Source organism: Ambystoma mexicanum, chromosome 10 (genome assembly GCF_040938575.1).
Source record: "Ambystoma mexicanum isolate Mex_15411 chromosome 10, UKY_AmexF1_1, whole genome shotgun sequence".
NCBI lineage: Eukaryota > Metazoa > Chordata > Amphibia > Caudata > Ambystomatidae > Ambystoma > Ambystoma mexicanum.
The window spans coordinates 861987323-862011699 of NC_090932.1; the positions used below are offsets into that span (position 1 = coordinate 861987323).

Consider the following 24377-nt stretch of genomic DNA (forward strand, 5'->3'; position numbering starts at 1 on the left):
CACCAGGACTTGCCCACCCGTCTGCCCCCCATACACCTCCCACTCGCCTCCCTATTTCCTGCACTTCTCCTCACTGCACTTGCACGGCCTAGTAAGACCATGACTGTGTTTCACTATTTTTGCTATCGTTCTTTTTTTCTCCTGTTCCCTTCTCATTTAGCTTTTTGGCGCTTTGAAACACTATTCAGTTGTATAAGCGCCTATATAAAATAGAACAGTTTACTAAACAGGTGTTGGGACAGTTTTTCCGAAGTCCACCTAAGGGCTTAGTAAAACCATTCAAGCAGTACAAGACTCCACTCTTTGTATAAGGCTGTACCACTTGAGTTCAGGGTAGCGTAGACAGAGCAGCCAGGCTTATCTTGGAAGGGAGAGAGAGCTGTAGAATCGGTACAAAGAAATTGTAATACAAATGGTCCAAAGAAATACTGAAACACTATGAATTGTATAAATAAATTATTTATTTAAATACAGGTAGGCCCAGAGATAAATCTGGGGGTTGTGGGGGGGGGGAGATAAGTACAATCACATATCATATAAACACATTATAGAAAAAAACAACACTATGCTTGAAGGTACACAGACCAAAGCATATAACCTAATTTGGAACACCTATTAGAGAATTCTGATTTCTGTGCTAATTCCCTTCAACCTTAGAGACCCCCAGATCTTTTGCTGGACTTTAGGACACTTAATTTTTATCCTGGAGTGAGACCTTTTCTCACTCAAGTATTTTTGATGAGATTTGGACTCTGTTTTTCTTTATTTTTGAAGTCTGACAAACGCCATAGCTATCTACTTTTGTATGGTGACACACAGCACTCTCAGTGCAGTGTCACAGACAAGTCTTTTGGATTTTCCATAAGGTTTAAATACCTACTCTTTGGTGAATTACTATTCCCAAGAGTAGTAAAGTGAAATTGACTTTACTTACCTGTTTGTTCTATGTAGGTCCAGTACACCCCATCTTATGTGGAAGTACTGGGGGGGTTACTTAGAAGCCCCTTTTCCTACTTACTCAGGTAAAAAAATGTATGTTCCCCTCACGACTTTAAATGGCTGGTGGTAGTGGTTTAATTTTCCTACCATTGTACGTTTCTACCGCAGGCTGAACCATCAGCTGCAGTAGTGCACCCATGGGTGCCCATTTTGTAAAAATGGCCCTGGTATTCTTTTTTTGCCATTTCTTGCTACTGAGGTCTTTCTTGGGTTTTATTCTGCGTGCCAAACCAGGTTTAACCCTTTTGTTAGTTTTGCCTTTGGCGGGCTTCAGTACTGAAAACCATTTTGGCTCCAGTGTGTCTGGAAGGGCAGGAAGTGAGGGAGGTTCCTGAAACTCCCCTGTCTTTAGGATTGCCTGAATGCACCCAGTCCTGATTGGCTGGCTGGCTGGCTGTCCTTTTAGCACAGCCACTGTGCTGTTTGAGTGACAGCTAGGCTGTGCATGAATCTGAGAAACCTGCTTAAAAGGCGAGGGTTTTGGGACTGAAGACAGTCGACCAATGGGAAGAACAACCCGATGACGAAACCATGAACGAAGCTTGCTGCATCATCCTGAACCTTTGAATAGCCTGGTGAAGCCCTGCTTCTGTGTTGAAACTCCTTTTTCTTATCGACAAGAGAAGCTCTGACTTCTTACCTCGGTTTAGTGGGACCAACTAACCCCAAGACGAACTCCACTGGACCACCTTCCCCGACTGGCTGTACTTCTTTGCTGTTGCAGGAACCAAGTGCCAGGTGTCGAGAAATCCATAGTAGAGTGTAAAGTCTGCAATCCGGCCGGAAGCTCCAGGAGTCTCCCCAGTGTCTCCAGAAGCAGGACGACCAGAGCTTGAGTCCCCTCACCAGAGTGCAGGACTCAAGGAGTGAAGGAAGCCAAACACGTGTCCAAGATCTGCGGTGGTGCTGTTTACCAAGCGCTGAAACCACAAAGTGCTGCTGATCTGAAAAGAGTCCGTATCTGATGCCGACTTCCGAATTGTTGCCGCAAGAGTCCTCCGGACGGCCTCCCTCTTGTCCCCGCGACTGAGGCCCAGGAACCCAGGATCTGCATCACTGCAACCAGACAGATGCCAGCTGGACCACTAACCAAAGATACTGTTCTGAGTTGGGGTACTTACCTCAGCGTCTTTAGCTTTGCTCTTCTCAGTTGAGACTTGCAGTAGCTACTTTGCTAGAGTTGATTTCAGCTCTACCCTTCACAAGTGTAACAGCTTGTGACCCTACAGTGATTATTCTTCAACAAACTCTTACTTTGTGCAAGACTTTGCTATCTAAGAAGTGCTTTTGCTCCATAGACTGTGCTCCAATTGACTTTGGCTGTCCTGGCTCCCTCCAGACTCTTCTAGTCAATTTGACTATGATATTTACTGTCCCCCAGATGTGATAACTTGGTTTTTAACTATTATTGCTGGGTTTTTAACTATTATTGCTGGGAAAGGTTTTTGTCTAGACTTCATTGAACGATGTAAGTGCTCACAGGCTCCGAGAACCTGTTTAACCTTTTTCCTTCCCTTAACCTTTCCTTTCTACCAACCTCAGAATCTACAACGTGTACTAGTGATATGTAAATGCCATTACTGTCCTAGTTGGTGAAGTCTCCTCAGGGTGTAGGAAGTGTGCAAAAAGCAAGTGTGTCTACTAGCTTTGTGTTTATATTTGAATGTTAAATACATTGCACTTTTTAAAGAATGCTTATTTAAAAACTACTCTTAAATAAATGAATAATTATTTATAACTACAAACCTTGAGTGTAAGTGTTACTTGGCTACTTGGATTTGTGGATTGCATTGCTTCAGCTCACATTTACCCCTCTTGAGATAAGCCTGGCTGCTCAGTCACACTACCATCTTGTGTAGTACAGGCCTATGCTAAAAGGTGGGTTACCCAATACCAAGAGGACAAGTGTTGTGTAGTCTCCCACAGGGTTACTACATCAATTCTTGCCTAACACTATTCATCGCCCCGGCATGGCCGAATGAGATTTAGTACCCAGTCCTTCTCAGCCTTTTAGCGTCGCCTCTGGTCAAGCTGCCAGTGGTTCCGGATCTCCTCACCAGAGGCATAATCCTTCACCACGACCCATGATCGCTTAACCTGATGGCTTGGCTCCTGCAGCCCTAGAGTTTGGAAGATGAGTTGCCTGCGGACTGTAGGGAGGTCCTAGGGCGTCATCGACTTTGAAGTGCTACGGTCACAAGTGGAAGCGTTTCGCTACATGGTGCCGGTCTCGGTAGATGATCCCTCTGAGGGTGAAGGGCCTGCAGATTCTTCCATACTTGCTATCCTTGGCCAAGGCCGGACTGGCACACGCCTTTAACTAGGTACATCTGGCGGCTATCTCCCACTACACCAGTTCTCCAGGAAGATCTTCACTTAGGGGTCTCACCACGTCATCAAGGAGTTCCTCAAAGGAGTTTTCGATTTTTACCACCTGTGAAAGCCCCTGCCCTCTGGTGGTAACTCAGTTGGGTGCTGACTAGGCTCATGGGGGGCCCCCTTCGAGCCTATGCATCATTACCTTCTCAAGTTCCTCACTGAAAACGTGAAAAATGGCTTTCCTTGTGGCCATCACCTCTGCCAGGAGGGTTGGTGAGATCCACGCTCTATCATGTAAACAGCCATATCTGACTTTCCACGAATCGAGGGCGGTGCGCCTCTCTTCCATGCGTAAGGTTCTGTTGGAAATTCCACCTCAACAAGCCTTTTGTTACCTGTTTTTTTCTCAAAGCCTTCGTCACGGTTGAAAGGACCTTGCACTCGCTGGACGTTGCTCATGCCCTGAAATTCTACGTGACACACACACAGTTTTCAGAAGACTTCTCAACTATTTGTGAACTTTGGTCCTGTGAACCATGGGAAGGCCTTGTCCAAGTCTTCCATCTCAAGGTGACTCTCAGGCTGCATCACGCACTGTCATCGGGTTGCCCGGCCGGCTGAGAGCCCACTCCACCAGAGCGATCGCTGCGACAATGGTGTTCCTGTCTGGTGTGCCCCTGCTGGATATCTTCAGGGCAGCTACGTGAAGGTCCACGCACACCATCACAAGGTTCTACGCCAAGCATTGCTACGCAACCTGTTTGCTCAAGGGGAGTCTGTTCCAGAGGTAAGGGTTGATTTGCTTCCGTTAAGCCTTGCCACCTCCTGTGGTTGTGTAATGTTGTACTGCTATGTATTAGTTATTCATGAGCATGTGAATCTATGCCGGACCTCATGCTGAAGAAGGAACAAGTTACTTACCTGCAACTATTGCTCACCAGCATGGGTCGGGCATGAATTCACATGTGACCCCTCCCGCTGTCCCCTCTGTAGCTCATCTTAGTCATACTGCCACTTTACGTTCTTACCAAATCTGAAGATGGCTGACAGAGGAGGGGCTTAGCAAGAGAACTGTCAGTCGATGGGGGCAGTATGACCCAGAGGACAGTAATTGGTTTAAAGGAGAAATACAGTTTGTAAGTGAAAGTGAAACTGTTTTCTTTTACCAAGGATTCCCAGCCTGACGGGGAATATTCATGAGCATGTGAGTCCGTACCAGACCCATGCTAGAGAACAATAGTTGCAGGTGAGTAACTTGTTCCTTACGAAAAAGGGTATACATGGATTTTTCTGTCTGTTTGTGCTCACGGACCCTCTGTATATGTGTATCTGTCTGAAGGAGCGCTTGAAAGTGTTACATGCCTGTCAGCTTTAAAATGAAAGCTGTGTGAGGCTTCCTTGTATGAGTCTCGTGTGAGGTCATGGTCACCTCCCAACCTCCTGTGGCTCTCTAGAACATCCGCACCGAGCGACCCATGAAAAGCTACAGCTCCCTTAATTGCTGCTTAGCACTTCCTTGTTTCAAGGAGAGTTTTTAAATTATGGGGGATTTATAAATGAAAGCTCATTTAAGGGACCATTGTTTCGGACAAGACGCATGTAACCTTTCCGTGTGAAGAAATGCAAATGGGAATTTTATTCTTATAGCACACAGAAAGCAGAAAGTTAGTAGCCTGAATCTATGCTGGCCTTCAGGCCAAAATCACACAGAACAGTTTTAAACTAACTACATTATTTTCAGATCTGTTTTATTTTTGGTAGAATGTAATATTTTCATCCCATCATAGATGAAACCTGCGTTTGTCAAAAAAACAGATAACTCTTTCACACATTTAAAGTCCAATGATTTTTTGGATTGCACACTTTCTTGGGGGAAGGTCAATTGAACTACATTTGTCTATATTGCTTTAAGATGCGTTCACTTACTGTGCGTATATTCATGGGTGCCAGCTTTTGATTTTCGCTATGTGACAAAAATTCTCCCACAGAGTGAATGCGAGAGAGCCGTGCCAGTCAAAACAACAAGTTTTACAGAACATGTTGCAGCAGGAATAAGAAAAAAGTCATGTTATTTAGTGGAAGGTATAAACATATACAATCTCAGCAAAAATCACCTAACCTACTGAGTTTAATTCATAACATTCTGCTATAGGATCGCCAGATATTTCTGCACCTGGCAAAGGGCTTTGGCCTGCTCAGCTCCTCCAATAAAGCCTCAGGGGGTATATTAATGAGACTTGCTTCTCATTTTTTTGTTAGTAGCACTTGATAAACAGTTATCTGCTTGGAGTGTATTTCTTTTGACTGTCAAAATAATCCTTATCACCACCAAAGTTTGTGCTCCTGGGCAAATCCCTTTATCACACTGGGTCTTCTCTGCTAAAATTAGTAGTCTCTACAATGTGGAAAGGTCGTTTTCACAAATCAAAATCTTCATGGCAAGAAAAGAAGGGGCAAAGATGGTCAAAGAGTACCTGAAAAAGTACTGCCTGATTTACTGCAGTAATATTGACTTGTAGAAATGTTAGATATTACTGGATTAACACATTCATCTTTATTCTCCGGAAAGTGTTCATAACATCTTGCATCGAGAGACATTACCCTACTTATGTACACAATGAAACAATTAAAGAATGTTTGTGTGTTTACACTGGAAAAAAGTTGTGATTTTCTGAAAGAGCAAAAGTGGAAAACTCTGATAAACATGGATCCTGAAATGTTTGAAAACACTATAAAAACACCCCCAGAAGTAAAACAAACAAAAATAAACCCAGAAAACCTTAGTTGTATTATAGTATTGCTTTATTGATCGAATTACATTCAGCGCTCACCGTTCGACAACAGACTAGTTCACAACAGCAGCAGAGCTCGGCACTCAATGGCCTACAGCTACAGCTATGGGCTTCGGCCTTCACAGTAGTGTGAGTTGGGGGCGGATAGCTATACGTTTCTAGGTTAGGAGAATGTCTCTTGTAATGTTCTTTATCCTGCTGTTCCCCCAGCGTTGGTCATGAAAACACTCCTTTCAGGTTCTGTCCCACGAGTAACAAGAAGGTTACATGGAGAGACACCCACACCGTAGCGTGTGTAATTATTGCCTTCCTCGCGACCACTGGGAAGAGCGATGCAGTTCATGTAGGCTCCTCTAAACGGATATGCTCAAAACACTTGCAGAAGGTAAATTGCCAATGAACCTTAATCAAAAGACATGCTTGGCTAAATAATTCAGGCTTTAGGATGAAAACACAGGCAACTCTATTGAACATGTTAATAGAAAACAATGTTTTGTTTGAGAAAGCGGTAGAATAAGCGCTAGAAGCCGCTAAAAAATATCACAAAACGATTAAAACATTGAACCAAATCGTTTTTTGGAACCAAATGTACTCAGTCAAAAGGACAGGCAATTAACTCTTCAGGGGCAGGTACACATTCATGATTCCCCACCCCAGGTCAAGGAGCGAGCGTTCAGTCTTCATTCTCCAGGCAGTTTCACATGAGACTTGTCAGAGGAAATGGCCAAACCACTTGAGGTTCGGCAACAACTTCTAAACAATTACTCTGGTTCATGTCCCCTCCCCTATAACCCCTGTAGAGGGCATTGGGGAGATTTATCATTTATATGCGTCATCCCCTCTCCTAGTGATACCCCCAGCACTTTTTGCTGGACTTCGGCCCTTTTTCTTTCAATCCTGAATGAGTGGAGCCTTTGATTTGAGCCATCCCCTGAGGTCCTAGGAGTTTCCAGAGCTGCAAAACCCCAATACCAGGAGACCTGACGCCCATTTCAAGTGCATCGTCGTGGAAAGGCTGAATCCGTCCAGATCTTTGCTGAACCCGTAAGGACCATGCAGAGATCTGATCCCCGTGCAGGACAGCAGGAAGCGAAGAAGATTGACTGGACGATCCGTGTCCTTTGTTGGTGCTGCAGAAAAGGCACCAAAACTACACAGTGAACCAAGAAGCTGCTGAAAGTATTGCCACAGGTCCTCCCTCGAGACTGCTGCTGAGAGATCCCGTCTATTGTCCTGCCTTCAGTCATCAGATCAAGAAATCCAGAGATCTGGTCCAGAACTGTAACATCACAGAGCATCCCGCACAAAAATGTTCTTCTAAACTAAGTTACTGCGGGGAAAAAGGTATTGCTGTCCTGATTTCAAGCAGTCGCTCCAGAGCGTTGGAGTGCACCTAGAAGTGTCCAGGGTCACCCCCTCTTACCTCCAACTAAAGCCGCTGCCTCTGTCCCTTCATTGCATCTTTTTACAGGTCTCCTTTGTTGGTTGTTGACTTGCTGCTTCTATAACACTGGAGACTGGAAGAAATCCTCTGGAACTCTTCGTATTCTGCTGCTTGTCCAAAACCTTGAGCCCTCTCCAAACTGCCTTTTAGCTAGGGTTGCGTTTTTGAAACCCTCTCTAGAACTTTGAAAAAAGCTAATGTTACACTCACTAACCATTTTCCTCCCTTAAAGTGACTTTGCTATATGTGTTTACAGAGTAAATGTATTCCTGTATGAACAGTTAAAAACCGCAGGTGCGTCTAATAACAGATAATACGATAACATTGTCTTTTCCCTTTCTAACGTTGCTACAAATGTAACCGCGAACAAACGCGAACGTGAAAGTGTCCTTTGAAGTGTATTATCAAGAAGTATTCCGAAGTGTTCTAGAGTAAACGTCTAAAGTATTTAAAGTTATTCTGGTATGTATATGTATACATAGCATCCAGACATAAATCTATTTGCCACAAGAAAATATGCAGCTTGCCTAAGTTACACCTCCAGGTTACCAAGAAAGTCTCCAAGGGGAACGCACTGTGGATCAATTGGTCAGGGACATTTGCATACACTTTACTTCCAACCCCACTTTTGAACAGAGCCATCTACAAACTAAACCAAGAGCACTTAAAATTATCCCAATAGCTCCAACGTGGGCACTTCAAACATGATACACCCACCTCCTCAAGATGTCAGTTGGCCCAACAATGAAACTCAAATGCAGTCACAACTTTTTATCACAGAACTGGGGGAAAACTCCAACCTCAAACAAGCAATTTAGCAGCTTGGCTCTTGAAGTTAGTTTGGTCACCTTAATTTGCTTGATGCATGCAAATTCTGAAGGAAGCCTGTAAACCAAACGTAAGACATTGTTAATTCAACAAATGCAAGAGGTTTGTGCTCTGGTGTAGAAGTTCAAACTGTAACCCACTTGAATGCATACCATCACAAATGGTACATTAACTGTTATGCTTGTTAGACGCAGGTTTAGTTTTCATTTGTTAAAGGTACATGTAGCAGCATTATCTGCACATACAGCACCAAAAATCAGAGTATCATGGTGGAGCGTTCCTGTAAATGCCTTTATGGAGCGTGTTCTTGCACCTCAAGGGTGGTGATTTGAATGTTGTCTTAAGCAAACACATTGGGCCTTCCTTTGAGCCGATGCATAAAGCAAGCCTTATAGATATTACATCTATTTGGAGGGTAAGTGAGCTTCAAGCTTTGTCTGTGTCAGTCTTGCGTCACAATACACAAAAACAAGGTTGTCTTGAGAACACATCCTCGTTTGTCACCAAAATACATTTCAACGTTCCATGTTAACCAATCCATTGAATTGCCTTCTTTCTTCCAAAATCCACAAAAACTCTGGGGGAAGCGTTCTACCCACACTAGATGTGCATAAAATAGTAATGTACTACCTCAACAAGACATAACCACTCAGGAAAATAGAGCCATGTGTTGTCACTTGCTGCCAGACGAGAAGGGGATCCTGTCTGACTGCCATTGCAAAATGGATAGTAAAGTGTATACAGCAGTGTTGCACATTGGCGAGCAAACCTTTCACTTAAAAGAGCACATTCCACACATGCCACAGGGGCTACGTTAGCATTTATTGCAAATGTACCTCTCAAAGTTAACTGCAAAGAATCAACATGGAGTACAGTACACACTTTCACGAGACACAAGCCAGAAATGACTAGCAGGTGGGACAAGATATATTGAAACATTTGTTTCTGTTCCTTCTCTATGCCCATCTCTTTCATCTGGTACTACTCTATGCAAAGCATGTCATTCTAAACAGATCCACAAGCCTCAAAGTCATACATTACATACCTGTAATCCTCTTTCTGATGCTTGTATCTGCTTAGATTCTCATGCGCCCACCCTGCCTCCCCTTGTTTGGAGCATAAGGAACATGGACAATAAATCTTTTTTTACAAGTTCTAAACAATTTGTATTTTTCACTATATACTTCATGCAACCTCAGGTAAAAAATAATTCTGATGCTTGTTAATCTGCTTAGAATCGCATGCTGTGCATATGGTCCGACATCGAGTGGTAACCACAGAGTATTGCATCTTGTCTTTCAGGGACTGAAAGGGGACGTCGGCATGGGTGTGTCTGTAACACTATCCCTATCGTGACGTGTAGTGTACCCAAAATCCCTCATGTGCCGAGGTCCCTTGGATTGTTTTTTTCCGCCCAGATAACTGGTCGCCCCATTGCAGAGCTCATAAGAGACATTGTTTATCATTGTTTACCGACTTTGTCGGTTTATTCTCCTAAAGTCACTTTGATGGTGCTCCAAATACTACGACGAAGACTGCGGGAACTTTCAACAGCGTTGGACCTCGACGCCCAAGATCCGGCGGCAGAGTCGTCCACGTGGCCGGGCCATCTGGCTGGCGGCCTACACAGTAGTGGGAGAGTTGGGTCGTGGTGGTCCTATCTTTCGCTATGTCTCTCCTCTTTCCCCCTCTAGGTCTGGTCATCATTTGTATTACCTTTCGCTATGGAAAGGACACCATTTAGGTTTTTCCCCTCTTGCAGGGTCAGATAACCGTGGAAGGACGAGCATGTTAAGTAAAATAATTGTCTGCCCCTTGACCACGACGAAGCGCAGGGCGCGGCTTGTAGACTACTTCGACCTAAAACACTTAAGGAGCGCCGCGTTAAGCGGTGGGCTGCCTATGGCATGTCGCGGGCTGGATCGTCTTCCCCAACCGCCGCACCTGCCGAAAGTGACGGGGGCACTAGTGATGACCAAGCATCCTTACCGAATGCCATCAACCTCACAACGGACCCTTCTAGGTCCGCCACGCCCGTTCCCGACTCTTCCAGGCCTGACGCAAGTCACGGTACGGGGACAACACCCGGCGACAGGGGCGTACATAAATCACATGCTAAACACACAACCCCTTCCCAAATTTCGACCCGTTTCGTCTAAACGGGTGAAAACGCCAACAGGACCGCTGAAACTTTTCCACGGAATCCTCTGATCCTGCAGATCAACAGCCATCCCCGCATCCGCAGCAGCGTCTTGCGACTGGGCCTTCTAAAATTAAGGGCGCTGACTCAAAATCACATTTGGCCGGCAAAGCATGCTCATGTGACGCTCCGACGCCCCCTAAGGCCGCGGTAGGACAAAAATCTGCCGTTAGACCTTCTATTCAATCGATTGGTGAAAAACCTACCTCTAGGCCTCCTTCTACCGCTAGGCATATGGCACGCCCGATTCACTGGACATCGCCAAAAGAATCGCAAGGATCACTTCGGCAGTGAGGCTGATGCCTAAGGAGTCGACTAAACGCAAGGAGCGTGCTGCGGACATGTCTGAAGACGCGCCAGTATAGTCGGGAGCCTTTGTCTAGCCCTATTAGTAATACATTTCAGCACCAAAGGCAAGAAAAGGAATATTTTCCACCTTTTGCACCTTCTGGTTCATCTAAATGGACCAGGGCAAAATTTGAAGGGTGCATGGACCGCCTGGAAAGGATTGTGTCGCTTTCAGAGCACTCTACACCCAAGAGATCTCGAGAGGATCCTCTTTCTGTGTCAACCGTAAGGTTCCCTGGAAATTTAGAATTTTATCACAACCATTTCATTTCTGGCCACCCTGAAGATGAAATTCAAATAAACACATATCAAGATATTTATGATGAGGGAGAAGAGAATACCTTCCTACAAGACTATACTGCAGATGTCCAGGCGGATGCCACGGACAACTGGGAGGACACTCAAGTTGAGACAGAGCCATGGGCACTCTCTGCTCACAATTAGGACACAGATGTCCTGTGTGTGGACTCCCCTCCTTCCACTCCGGCCCACCAGGCTTCACCAATAGACCATCAGATGGCCTTTAATGCAATCTTAAGGAAGGCAGCCGATCACTTTCAGTTCGCCACCCAAGAAGCCATACCTGAACAAGATTTCATGGAGGACATTCTTAAAGAAAAACCCCCCTCCAATCAAGCCATTTCTCTCCTAAATTCCATTAAGAGGAGATTGGCTCCTTCTCTCGTCACACCAGCCCAGACCAGGGCAGTCAATCCAAGGATGGAGAAATTATTTCGGCCATCGCCTACTGACCCTCAATATATTAAAAGCCACGCCACCCCGATTCCCTAGTGGTTACCACCACCCGGAAACGGGCAGGAGTACACCTTGCTACAGGAGAGGCACCTTCCGATAAGGAGTCAAAAAGATCATATGCCTTGGGTAAACGTATTACCACGGCAGCACATAGCAAACAGCACTTTGCTTGCCAGTTATGCTGATGCGCATTGGAACCTTATACAAGAAGGTCTCCAGGAGGTACCTGCACCTGCAAGACCCAAATTACTCGCCATCGTGGCTGATGGCAGGCAAGTCAATAAAATGTTTTAAAAAACACTCTGGATACTGCAGAGACGGCAGGAAGATCCCTGGCTCAGGGTACTCTGCTTAAATGGCACGCTTGGCTCCGAAACTGTGGATTCAAGCCGGAAACCCAAGCTGCTCTTATTAACAAACCTATCGAAGAGTCAAATCTCTTTGGTAAAGCAGTCGACGAGGCTCTGGAGACTGCCAAAAAAGAGCATGAGACTCTTAAGTCCCTGCAACAGATCACACAAAAACCCTCCCCCTAGAGGGGAAGTGGGTCTTGCCGGCCCTTTCGAGGCCAATCCCTTTCTGCCCAAAACATCTGCAACACGGGAAACAACTGGAACTCCAGTCAAGCATCCAGCACCCCTGCCAACTATCCACCTAGGGGTCAGCGACGCGGGAAGGGCAGAGGCCCCAACTCCAGGGGTACTGCAGCCTGTGGTCAGAAATGATTCAGGTCCCCTCCCATGTCACCCCGGTCAGGGGTGCTTAACATCTTTCCTTTCGGCATGGGAGGGGATTACATCAGACCAGTGGGTTCTAAAGATGGTCGCCCACGGGTACTGCGTGGAATTCGCCCGGCCTCCACAGTTCAGACCACCCAAGACAAGATGCCTGACGCCAAATCATCTGAGAATCCTGAAGCAAGAGGTGGAAGCACGTGTGGAAAAGGACGCCATAGAAGCCGTCCCTATTCTTCAGGTAAACAAGGGTATTTATTCAGTGTACTTCCTTGTACCCAAAGAAGGACCTCACACTGTGCCCTGTACTAGACTTGCGCCCAGCGAACAAATTTGTCGAACCTCAAAAGTTTCATATGGTAACTCTGAAGGAAGTAATTCCACTTTTGAAATAGGGGGATTACATGGCAACATTGGACATGAAAGATGCATACTTTCATACTTCAATGTTGCTGCCACACAGAAAATACTTAAGGTTCATGATAGAGGACAAGCACTATCAGTTCAAAGTACTCCCCTTCAGCATTGCCTCTGTGCCAAGGGTGTTAACAAAAGTCTAGGCAGTGGCAGCAGCACACCTGCGCAGACTATCCGTCCCTGTCTACCCTTACCTCAACGACTAGCTCATAACAGGGGACTCTTACGAGACATGCCTAAGAAATACGCAGAAGACCATAGACGACCTATTCAGTCTAGGATTCTCCATCAACGAGAAGATATCCAGCTTAGACCCCAGTCAAGCCAAACAATGCGTAGGTGCTATGATTCAGACAAAGGAGGGTCTCGTCTTCCCCTCCGAGTGTTCGGAACATGCTTTCTCAGATCCCACAATATGTAGCCAGTCGGGAAGTGATGGTACGCAAGGCTATGCGCTTGCTAGGTATGATGGCGTCATGTATTTATTTAGTTCCCCACGAGCAGCTGCGCATGCCTCCCATGCAAGAGTGGCTCAACAGCCAGTGGTGTCAGGCCAGCGGATAATGGAAAGATCTGGTAGTTGTCTCGCCAGCCCTCGTTCTCTCTCTGCAGTGGTGGTCGTGGGAACACCTCTTGAAGGGGGAGACCTTCACTATCCCCCGCAGTGGAAGCCACTCTCACGACAGACTCGTCTCTCACGGGGTGGGGGACTCACCTACTTCAGCAGACAGCGCATGGAGTGTGGTCTCCTCAATTAGCATCCAACCATATAAATCTGTTAGAGCTATTAGCAGTATTCAAGGCACTAAAGGCCTTTCAGACTAAACTACAAGGGAAGACCGTTCTAGTCCTGACAGACAGCACCACAGCTATGTACTACCTAAACAAACCAGGGACACACACTCTCCAGGGCTCCAAGCTGTCCCAAAATATTTGGATGTGGGCTCTCAAACACATGTTCCTGTTGTCCCAACAGGTTCCAGGGGAACTCACTCTTCTGGCGAACGTGCTCAGCAGAGATTTCCCACTGCCCTTCGAATACGAATGACATCTACTTGAAGACAGTCTTCAACGTCTTTGCAGAATGGGGCTTCCCAGAGAGAGATCTGTTGGCTATTCAAGAGAACACCCATTGCCAAGACTACCCCTCAAGGTATCCCCAGAACCGCTCCAAGGGGAACAGACTCTGGATGGCATGGTCAGGGACATTTGTCTAAGCTCCCCCACCCCCGACTTCCCTTCTCAACAAGATAGTGCACAAGATGCACCAGGAACCAGTTACCATGATACTGGTGCCCCCCATGTGGGCCCGCCAACCCAAGTTGGCTCATCTAATGGAGATGTCCCTCTCCCCCCTGTAAAACTACCCTGCCCGTCCAACATGTTGTCTCAGGATGGGGGGGGGGAGAGACCCTACACCCATGGCCACAAACTCTGAACTTGGCGGCCTGGCTCCTGAGATCATAGAGTTTGGACACCTTCAGCTCCCACAGAGATGCATGGACATACTCAGGGAAGCTAGGAAACGTAACACGCGCTATTGCTATTCTAGTAAATGGGAACACTTTGTCATCTGGTGTAATACTAAGGGCGTCGATCCCATCGATTGCACACCTACATTGTGCTTTACCTAACCCATTTGTTATACTCAGGACTGGTGTTCAATTCCCTAAAGGTTCATGTCGCTGCTTTCTCAGCCTACACTACGTCGCAACAGAATGTGTTGTGGTGGAAAATACTGGTTATTAAGGCTTTTATGGAAGGGGTTAAGAGACTCCATCCCCCCCATTTCTCACCCAGCTCCTGGATGGGATCTAAATGTGGTTTTAACCGGACTCATGGGTCGCTCTTTGAACCAATGCATAAAGCAAGTCTAAAAGACATTGCTTACAAGACAGCCTTCCTAGTAGCTGTCACTTCTGTTAGAAGAGTTAGCGAACTACAAGCCCTTTCAGTTCTAGATACTTTTGTTAGTCCACAGGGATAAGGTGGTTCTGCGCACTCATCCGAGATTTGCGCCTAAATTCATCTCGAAGTTTCATATGAACCAATCGATCAAACTACCCACTTTCTTCTAGAATCCCACTAGAATGGCCGAAAGAAGCCTACACACGCTAGATGTGTGCTGGGAAGTCATGTTTTACCTGGAAAGAATGAAACCACTGAGGAAGACCAACCAGTTTTTCGTTTCAGTGGTAGCTGGTAGAGAAGGGGATCCCGTCTCTAAATCAGCCATCTCAAGGCAGATTATAAAATGCATCACACTCTGTTACACTCTTGCTAAGAGAGAACTGCCCTTCAAGCCTAGAGCACACTCTACTCGGGCGCTGGGGCTTCCATAGCATTCATTGCAAATGTTCCCCTAGAGTCCATTTGCAAAGCTGCAACCTGGAGGTCTGTACACACCTTTACAAAACATATTGCCTAGACATTAATTCTATATCTGATTCTCAGGTGGGACAAGCAGTATTAGGACATTGCTGTTCCTTCTAACAATCCACCTCCAACTCCGGGTACTACTCGCTAATCTATGCACAGTATGTGATTCTAAGCAGATTAACAAGCATCAGAAGACATGCATTACTCACCTTAATAACAATTCTGATAATTGTATCTGCTTAGATTCACATGCGCCCTCCCTGCCTCCCCGCTCGGGGTGGAAGGAACATATACGTCTAACTACTTTCTCTCTTCATGTACTCATTCACAATAGCCTGGGCTCCCTCATGGCAGGAAAAATACATTCTCCAGCATGGGGTCTGGCATGGATTCACATGCTCATGAATATTCCCCGTCGTCAGGCCGGGAATCCTCGGTATAGAAAAATTCAGTATCAGTTTCGTTTCTGATCTGTCTTTCTCAGTAGTAACCAATCACTGGTCTCTGGGTCATACTGCCCCCAGCCAATGACTGCCCTCTCCCTAAGCCCCACCCCTGGCAGCCATCCTCAGATTTTTACCGCACGTTCAAGTGTTGGGAGTCCTCGTGCTTAGCTCTCGAGCTTTTGCTGCGTTTTCGCGCTTTTTTCAGGAGATTTTCTAATTTTTTTGGTTAAAAGAGCCTCAAGCTCCACCGTTGCTACTTCCGATCAACGGGGATCCGTTTCGGAGTTTTCTACGCCCCTCAAGGGTGAAGATTTCGTCGAGTTACGCTTTTGGAGGATTCCAGAAGTTCCGAGGCCTACCTCCGACATGGCCCAGGAGAAAGGGAGCTTGACGCCTGGGAAGCTATTCAGGACCTGCCCTGGATGCCAGCTTCAGAACGTTTTCAAGGAGGACTAGCATCCGTTATGCCTCTACTGTCTCCATGAGGACAAGACGCACAAGGAAAAGGACTGCGCGTTTTGTGGAAACATGTCGGAGCGGACCATGAAGGATCGCCACCTCCGTCTCGCCAACTGGCTGGAAGGTAAGAGCCCGCCCGGCGAGAAGAAGAAGAAGTCCGAGCGGTCTTCTAAGTCCTGTGAGGGTGCTCCGGCGGCGGGGGCCCAACAAAAGGCTAAGCACCGCGAGTCTGCGGGCACCGGGAGCGCCGAACGGTCGGGCTCCTTGGCTGCCAGGCAGGGCGCACCCTCCCCTGCGCCATCGACCACGAGCCAACGCTCTGGCTCGGATAAGAGGAAGTCTGAGAACCCGGCGAAGCTTCTGGAGAGGCCCCGGTCGATCTCGAAGACTCCGGCAGAAGGGGAGCGAGGCTCGGACCCTCCCCCGAAGGTGAAGGCCCCAGGCGTACCGAAGGTGACGTCGGCCGTGATTCACCCTGCTAGGACCTCGATTGAGGATGTTGCAGCGGCCCTGGCTCAGCCTGTGGAGGCTACACCAGTGGAGGCGCCCTCAGGTACCAGAGTATCCCTGCCACCGCGGAGGGAGTCGTCTTTCAGGCCCATCGAGAAGACCCCCACGAAGTCCTCGTTGGAAAGGGGGGGTTAGGGAGTGGTGGCCGTCGTGGATACGGACACGACCTCTGAAGAGGAGCTCATCCAAGTCGTGGAGGAGACCCAGCCCATCGGGAGGGATCCCGACGAGGGCGACGAGAGCGAGGGTGACGGTGATGCAGACGAGGCTCCTCAAGAGCCCTCGCTCCGGTCGTTTCTGGTGCCGCAGGACACCTTGGCGGCCATTTTGTCAGCCATGCAGTCCGTATGCTCGGAGATAAGGACTAGGTTGCCCTTTCCCCCGACGGAGGAGCCTGAGCCAGACCTGACGGAGGATCCGGAGCCAGGACCTTCGGGGAGCCCATCGCTTAAGAGGAGGAGAACGCATCCTAGGCCTCCTCTCCCGCCTCTGCGGCCTTCTCTGCCTTCCCCCCCGGTCCACTACCCACGGGGATGATACAGGCATGGACACGACTACGACGGGTACGGATGACGACGGAGGCGACGACGGGACGTGTCCCCCGTGGCCCCCTGACCGGGCGTCCCAGCCCGACGAGATTGGATCCTTCCATACAATGATCTCCAGGGCATCCGAGCTCTTCCAGCTCTGCTACGAGGAAAAGGAGGGGGTTCCTTTACCAGCGGCGCGAGGCTAAAATGAAGACGGTCCTCGCCGTACCGCTTCTTGATGACATCTGGGATGAGGGGCTCGCCCTCCTCAAGAACCCTGCCACTGCTCCTGCGAAGAGGGACCGGTACGAGAAGTAGTACCGGGTCCCCGACGCTGCCCCCTTGTGCCTTAGGGCGCAACCTACCCAGGACTCGGTCGTTTCAGCGGCGGCCAAGAAGAAAGCAGGGGGGGGCCCCATCGGCCTCGACTTCAACCTCCCCTCCGGATGGCGAGGGTAGGAAACTGGATGCGATGGGACGACAGGTCATGTCATCTGCAGCAACGACCATCAAGGCGGCCAACGCCCTGGCTATCGTAGCCCGCTACGACAGGGAGTTGTGGTTCAAGATCGCCCCTCTGTTGGACTTCCTTCCGGATGCCAAGAGGGCTGAGGCCCTGGAAATCTTGCAGAAAGGTGAGATTGCCTCGGACCACGCCTTTACGGTGGCTACGGACATCGCCGACACCGTTTTCCGTCAGTTGGGCAATGCCGTTTGCCTGAGACGACGAGGATGGCGACGGATTTCCGCCAGGACGTTCAGACCAAGGTTTTGGACATGCCCTTCGATGGGAACAACCTTTTTGGCAAGGCGGTTGATGAATCCCTTCAGGCGATCAAGACGGACACGGAGACGGCCCGTGCACTGGGTGTGCTCCAACAGCGACGGCCGTCCTTTCGGAGCTCCGGAGGCAGACAGGGTGCCTCCAAGGGAGCCGGCAGCAGCTCCTCTACTTGCCGTCAAGCGGCAAGGTCTTCGTCGCAGGAGGCCTACAGGGGACGCGGCAAGTCGGGTGGATCCCGCCGTCGTCGCCAAGGTGGTCAAGGAGGCAAAGCGGCCTCCAGGCAAGATTGAACCGTCCGTCGGGTCGGGCCCCCGCCGAAGCACCCCGGTGGGAGGGCCAGCTGACGAAGTTCGTCGGCGTGTGGGAGTCCATCTCCACCGACCGTTGGGTGCTGGATGCCCTGGCCCTGGGGCACGCCCTAGAGTTCCAGAAGAGGTGCCCCTGCATTCCTCCCATGGCCAGGAAGGAAAATCGCGTCCCTCAACTGCTGTTGGAAGTACGGGCGATGCTCAGGAAAGGTGCCATCGAGCTCGTCCCGAAGAGGCTTCGGGGCTCCGGAGTTTACTCAAGATACTTCCTCGTGAGGAAGAAGACAGGAGGATGGCGTCCCATCCTGGACCTGCGACGACTAAATAAATACATCAAGGCACAGAAGTTCCGGATGGTCACCCTCCAGCACGTGCTGGGACAGATGGAGGAGGGCGATTTCCTGTCGTCGTTGGACTTGGAGGATGCTTACTTCCACATCCCTATTCTAAAGAGGCACCGAAAGTTCCTCAGGTTCGTGGTCAAAGGGCGGCACTACCAGTTCAAGGCCCTCCTGTTCGGATTAAAATCGGCGCCCAGGGTGTTCACCAAGTGCCTAGCACCGGTGGCGGCATGGCTGCGCCTGCAGGGGATCTACGTCTACCCCTACCTGGATGACTGGCTCATACGGGCAAGAACAAGGGAGCTCGCCGTGGAACACACTGCGAAGTCCGTCCAGCTGCTCACGGACCTGGGGTTCTCCATCAACTTTCCAAAATCCCACCTAGTCCTGTTGCAAGTCGCCCTGTTTCTGGGAGCACAGCTCGACACAGTGGCGCGGCGGGCCTCACCGTCTGAGGAAAGGATAAGGACCATCCTAGGAAAGGTGCAACGTCTACTGGCCATATCCGAGGACCTCGATGCGTGAATGATGATGGGTACAGTACACATCGCGATAGGATAGTATTACAAAACCACCCAGTCAAAGTCCATTTTCAAAATCGAAAACAAATCTTGTAGTACTGCTCACCAACTACTAGATGTCCGCCTATGAAAATAATGTGAATCTAAGCAGATACAAGCATCAGAATGACGATTACAGTTATGTGAGTTGGTAGTAGTTGTGAGACAATACTTATCTGAGGTTTTCATTGCATGGAGTAGGGGTCTGCAACCACTGGCTCTCCAGATGTTTTGGACTACAATTTCCTTCCGCTCTAGCCATCATAGCCAATGGTGGGGGTTATAGTCCGAAACATCACGACAGCCGCAGGTTGCAGACACTTGGCTTAGTGTATTTAAAGGCCTAATAAATATATACCTTTTATACACCTTCAGTCTAACTTGAATTATTGGAGTGCTCAGTGTGTGTCTCATTGTAGCCCTACATCACGCTCACACCCTCACTACTCTACTTCCCTATCTTGGTTGAATTTGGCTAGACCCCACAGTCTTCTCCCTGTTAACTATAATAGGGTCGCCGCTGAGAATTCATCCACAGAGTGGATTCTGAAAATCCATCTTCAAACTTCACAACCCCAGTTATGGGGTATAATGGTTGGGCTCCAGGATCACTTCTTCAACCGCCTTGTACACACAACCCCAAAACTCTGCAATGCACATGTAGTTTCATACCATATGCAGAAACCCTGTGTCCAGCAGCCCACGCCTAGTGGAGCCATCTGTGATTCTGGAAAATGTTAGTGACATTTGTCCTTTTTGCAACTTTGCCTCCTATTAATTTCAAAGGAAACCACAGCATATCTGACTGTTTGGTCTCCAGGCTGCTTTTGGAGTGAACAATGCCTTTTTAGCTCTGTTTACCTCGTCAACTTACCTGTTTAGGAGGCACTGGTCAGTTCCTTGGGCTGTCACTGCAGGGAAAGTTTGTCTGTCATTTACATTTTCTTAACGCCTTCACTGGAGTGTTATAGGGTCACTGTCACTTTTTCTTTTTGTTGCACAACATTTTTCAGTCCTTCTTTTTATGTTCCTAGGGACAGGCTGTTTGCAGTTAACTGTTACTTTTTTTCCAGTGAACTATAGTGAAGCAACTTTTTTTAATGCAATAATACCTTTTTGGGTACTATATACTTAAAATGGCTGCTCCTCAAGATTGAATACCTGCCCTTTAGCCATCGTGATTATTTGATTATTTGGCAGTCTTTCTGCCTTCCCATGCTGGAAACCCTCATATAAGGAAATCACTTTCGCAGGATCCATCCTTGGATGTTCAGTGAGTGCTTTGTGTCAGAGAGTGATTTAAACCACGATTGTCTGCTCCCAATCCACATTTCTCCCAGTGACTGTCCTTTGCTTGGCAGATTTAGGATTGCTGGCTGTCCATAATTCAAACAGGAACTATGTTCGGTCCCCCTCTCCCCTGCTGATCTGTTCTCTCTTGGCACTGTGCACCTGGCCACCCTCTGTCCTTCGGGCCCAGGTACCTGCTCACCTGGCCACCCTCCCGCACTGCCTCCGGGCCAGCCCTTGCACTGGGGTCTGTATCTGTATCCATACAGCACCCCCTTTTTATTCCTGCACGTATCAGACCTACCCTGGCTGCTGCCTTAAACCTAGCACTTGCAAATTGCTGGCTGCATTACCACTGTTTGTTGCCTTTATTATGTATTTATTGTTATCTGTTTCTCCTCTGCTTCGCACTCTCCACTTCTCCCCCCTTACCTGCACTTTTCCGCTCCCCCCTCTCCCATGCACTTACGCGTTCTCAATGTCACTGGGCCTAGTAAGATCGCTGTTTTGTTCTCCCCTGTTCCCCTCCCTTGCCTTGTCACGCTCTGAAACACTTGTGTACGAGCACGATAGATATAAAATATCAATCAAAAAAAAAAAACTACCATATCCTTCCTATTGGTGGGCTGGGGGCAGCACCAAGGCTGGATGTTGAATAAGAGGAAAGGGTCGTGAGCCATGTGGCACTTACCCAGTGGAGTCAAGATTTTTGAAGAGTGAAGGTAGCACTGAGAGAAGCTGGAGGACTCAATTGAAAGGGTATTTCCCACTTTCACTAAATTTCTTTTGCTGTATTCTTTACCGCAAACATACAGATGGTAGGTTGTGGGTAAGGTAAATAGAATTGGTAGTGGGGAGAGAGCAGGGGGTCTCTCCCCCCCCCTCATTTTGCAGTGAAGAAAAGTGGTAAAATCGGTAAAAACAAATTCAGTGAAAGTGTATTTCAACGACAGTCTGGAATAATTCTTGAATGCATCTGCAATGCCCAAGCCATCTACCAATGATCCTTCTATCTGCTGCCACGGGAGACCTTAGTGTATGCCTTTTCCCCTTAGACTGATGGGGCCTCACAAGCCCTGTGTCCTGCTAGCAGTTAACTTCGAAATTATCTCTGGAGCCTTTGGGGTCTGACAGTCAGCCAACAAAGGCACCTTTGCTGTACTGCACACCAGTTTGACTTGAAGCTTTAGACTTGGCAGGTTCTCAATTTGTGGCCCAGGAACCTTGCTGCCTGCAGCAGCTGCTCTGTACCTTGAAAAGGGGCATGTCTGGAGCCTGTGTTTTACTGCCGCCATGATTGAAGCCTGCCTGACCCAAGTTTCTTTTCAGACTCATTTTGCTGTGGTCTCCCTGGGATAGTGGGGTCATACTTTGTTTTGGGTGTAGCAATGGTAGTAGTCTAAGGTATTGTAGTGTGTCCAGCTGGGGATCCTCTGGAACTGCATCTGCTGTGGTTATCGGGAACCGCTGCCTAGCTAGCGCCAAACCAGACGCCTATTTCAGCAAATGCACCCATGACCACTTTCAATTGGACCAACTGCATGAGTAGTCTCAGCCATTTACCTACCTGGTGTGATAATGTGCATAATCTCACAGGCCTAGTGCCCCAACCATTTTCCAATAGGGATTGCATCCATAAGAACATTACCATTACCTGGCTATGGGTGGTGGAGTTCTGGCTTGGGATGTGTGGCGGGACAGGAGGAGTCGGACACTGGGAAGACATGCTTCAGATTCTTTTAATGTAGTCCAAAAGGAAATGTCCTCCGTCCAAACTATCCTATCTGGCCCTGCCACTAATTCTAACTAACTTAAATAGACCACAGGAATGGTTTGTCTTTGCCTGGCCTCTCCAGTTCATTCTATAGACTCTTTGGGGGAAAAAAGAATGTTATGTGGACTTTTTTGTCTTATTTGTCGGAAGGGGTGGACTTGTAAGCGCATTTGTTTCAGTGTGGCTTGGCACAGTGACAAAACGAACGTACCTAGGTGATTTCCTCTTTGAAATTTGTAGCTTGTTCAGAGCTACCTGTGTTTCTGTTCTCATTGCTTCTCACTGCCGGCAGAAGCCCTGCTGTGAGCCGGTGATTGGAGAGGATAAACAGTGATCTTCCCTTGGAGAGTCAGACCAGGGAGAGCTGGCGGTTAGCGGGCAAAGGTGAGGTTACTGCCAGTGGCTAGTGCTGGACCTTGGATCCCTGAATCTATTTTGTATGACTCGTTGGATGGTGTCAATATGAAGGCTGAGTTTGGTGGCTGTGATGGTTGGTACCGGTGGAGTTTCATATATACCATTTATATTGAATCTTCATCTCAGCCTGCTCCGTGTTTTTCTTCAGCCCGTGTATGTCCCTAAACTTCAAATTGTGCATGCAGTGACTGTGGGGCTCCAAGTACAAGAGTCCTTTCAGCTGTTTGCACCCGGTTAAAGTATACACATATACACGTACTAGCATAGAAGCTCTTTGCAGTGGGATTTGTAAGGAACTGTTGGTTGCAACAGTAAAGAAGGACAAAAGTGATCAAAGTTCAAGGGTGTTTATTAAACTTTATAATGGGTGAGAAAAATGCCTAATCTAAACCCAAATCTAAAATGGGAGCAAGCTACAACCATCAAATAATAAGGCAGTCCTAGTGGCGTCTTGTCAAATAAAAAGGGTCTGTACTAAAAAAAAAATAAACTTTTGCCAATCCTTACTACTAAATTACAATAAGAGTGTGGAATAATGCTCACCAGAAAAGAAAGAAGTGTTAACAAAATGATAAGTCAGGATGGTATGGCTGTGTCTCCCTTCCCTACGTTTTAAGCATAGGACAAGGCAGGACTCTCCAGCACAGCACACTCCTTGGTCCCGTCGGCACGAGGTTCACAGTTCCAATTCAATGATATCAAAACCTTCAGAGGCTATGTCTCTTGCCTGAAAAGGTCTCTTGCCTTAGAAGTTCAAAGTAACAATGACAAAGAAACAAAAGTTCTATCAGTTCTTTTGCACCTTTTGGGCGATTGCTCTTCGCCCCTAGGATCTCCCTCTGCCGGCTCGGATCCTTCTTGCAAAACTGGGCCTCCCTCCATCAGGTTCACTAAGGGCTTGCTTCAACACAGTTAATGTTTTCTTAACACAGTCTGTTTGCTATCAGCTTCCTCCGAATCATCGCCTGTGCTGAACCCGTTGGCTTCTCTGATCTCTGAAGTCAAGGATAGGGTATTAGCTTAATTGACCTAAAACCATTTTATCACATTTTTTTTTACCTTTCTTTGGTCAAATGTAATTAAATATATATATATATGGGGGTAGGCAATGGTATAGATTAGGTTGAGGGGAAGTTGACGGGAAGTGGGGGGGAGAGGTTGTGACCCCCCCCTTCTGCCCCTGCATTTTAGACCAAAAAAACCAAATGTGATTAGGTGAAATGTTTTAGGGCAAATAGACCCAAACCAAAGATTGTACCATGGTAGCCAGCTTGCCTCTGCACCCATATTATCAATGCGGGAGGCACCCATGTACCATTGACGTCTGCTGCTTCGCGGGTCTGAGTTGAAAAGCTGGTCAAACCACTGTCTGTTGACAACTTGAACAAAGCTATGCATATATATCACTGTGACAAATCGGAAGTTATGAAATCAAAATTTAATTTTCAATGATGAACAGCTGACACGTGTTTCGACCACCTGGTCATTTTCAAGGACCACTTATGGGAATAGGTAGTCTGCGACATGAAGAGTTGAATTCAGGGTGTATATGCCGGTGTGGTTTAGTTGTTCCAACTAAATTAGTGCTTTCATCTGGTTTCCCTAGTATGTTCCAGATGAAAATTATAGATATGTAATTTTGAAGGTATGGATGAAGCTTCAAATGCTAAAAAGTATGCATTTCCAGAATATTAGGTAGGATCTTAATTGAATGTCTGCATCAGATTCGGGAAAGATCCCTC

General features: G+C 47.6%; 1 protein-coding gene across 3 annotated transcripts in view; it reads left to right on the forward strand.

Moving 5' to 3' along the window:
* The window catches only part of PRKCI (protein kinase C iota), a 1761305-nt gene that overhangs the window by 710616 nt on the left and 1026312 nt on the right, over window positions 1-24377 (forward strand). The gene's annotated exons all lie outside the window — the stretch shown is intronic.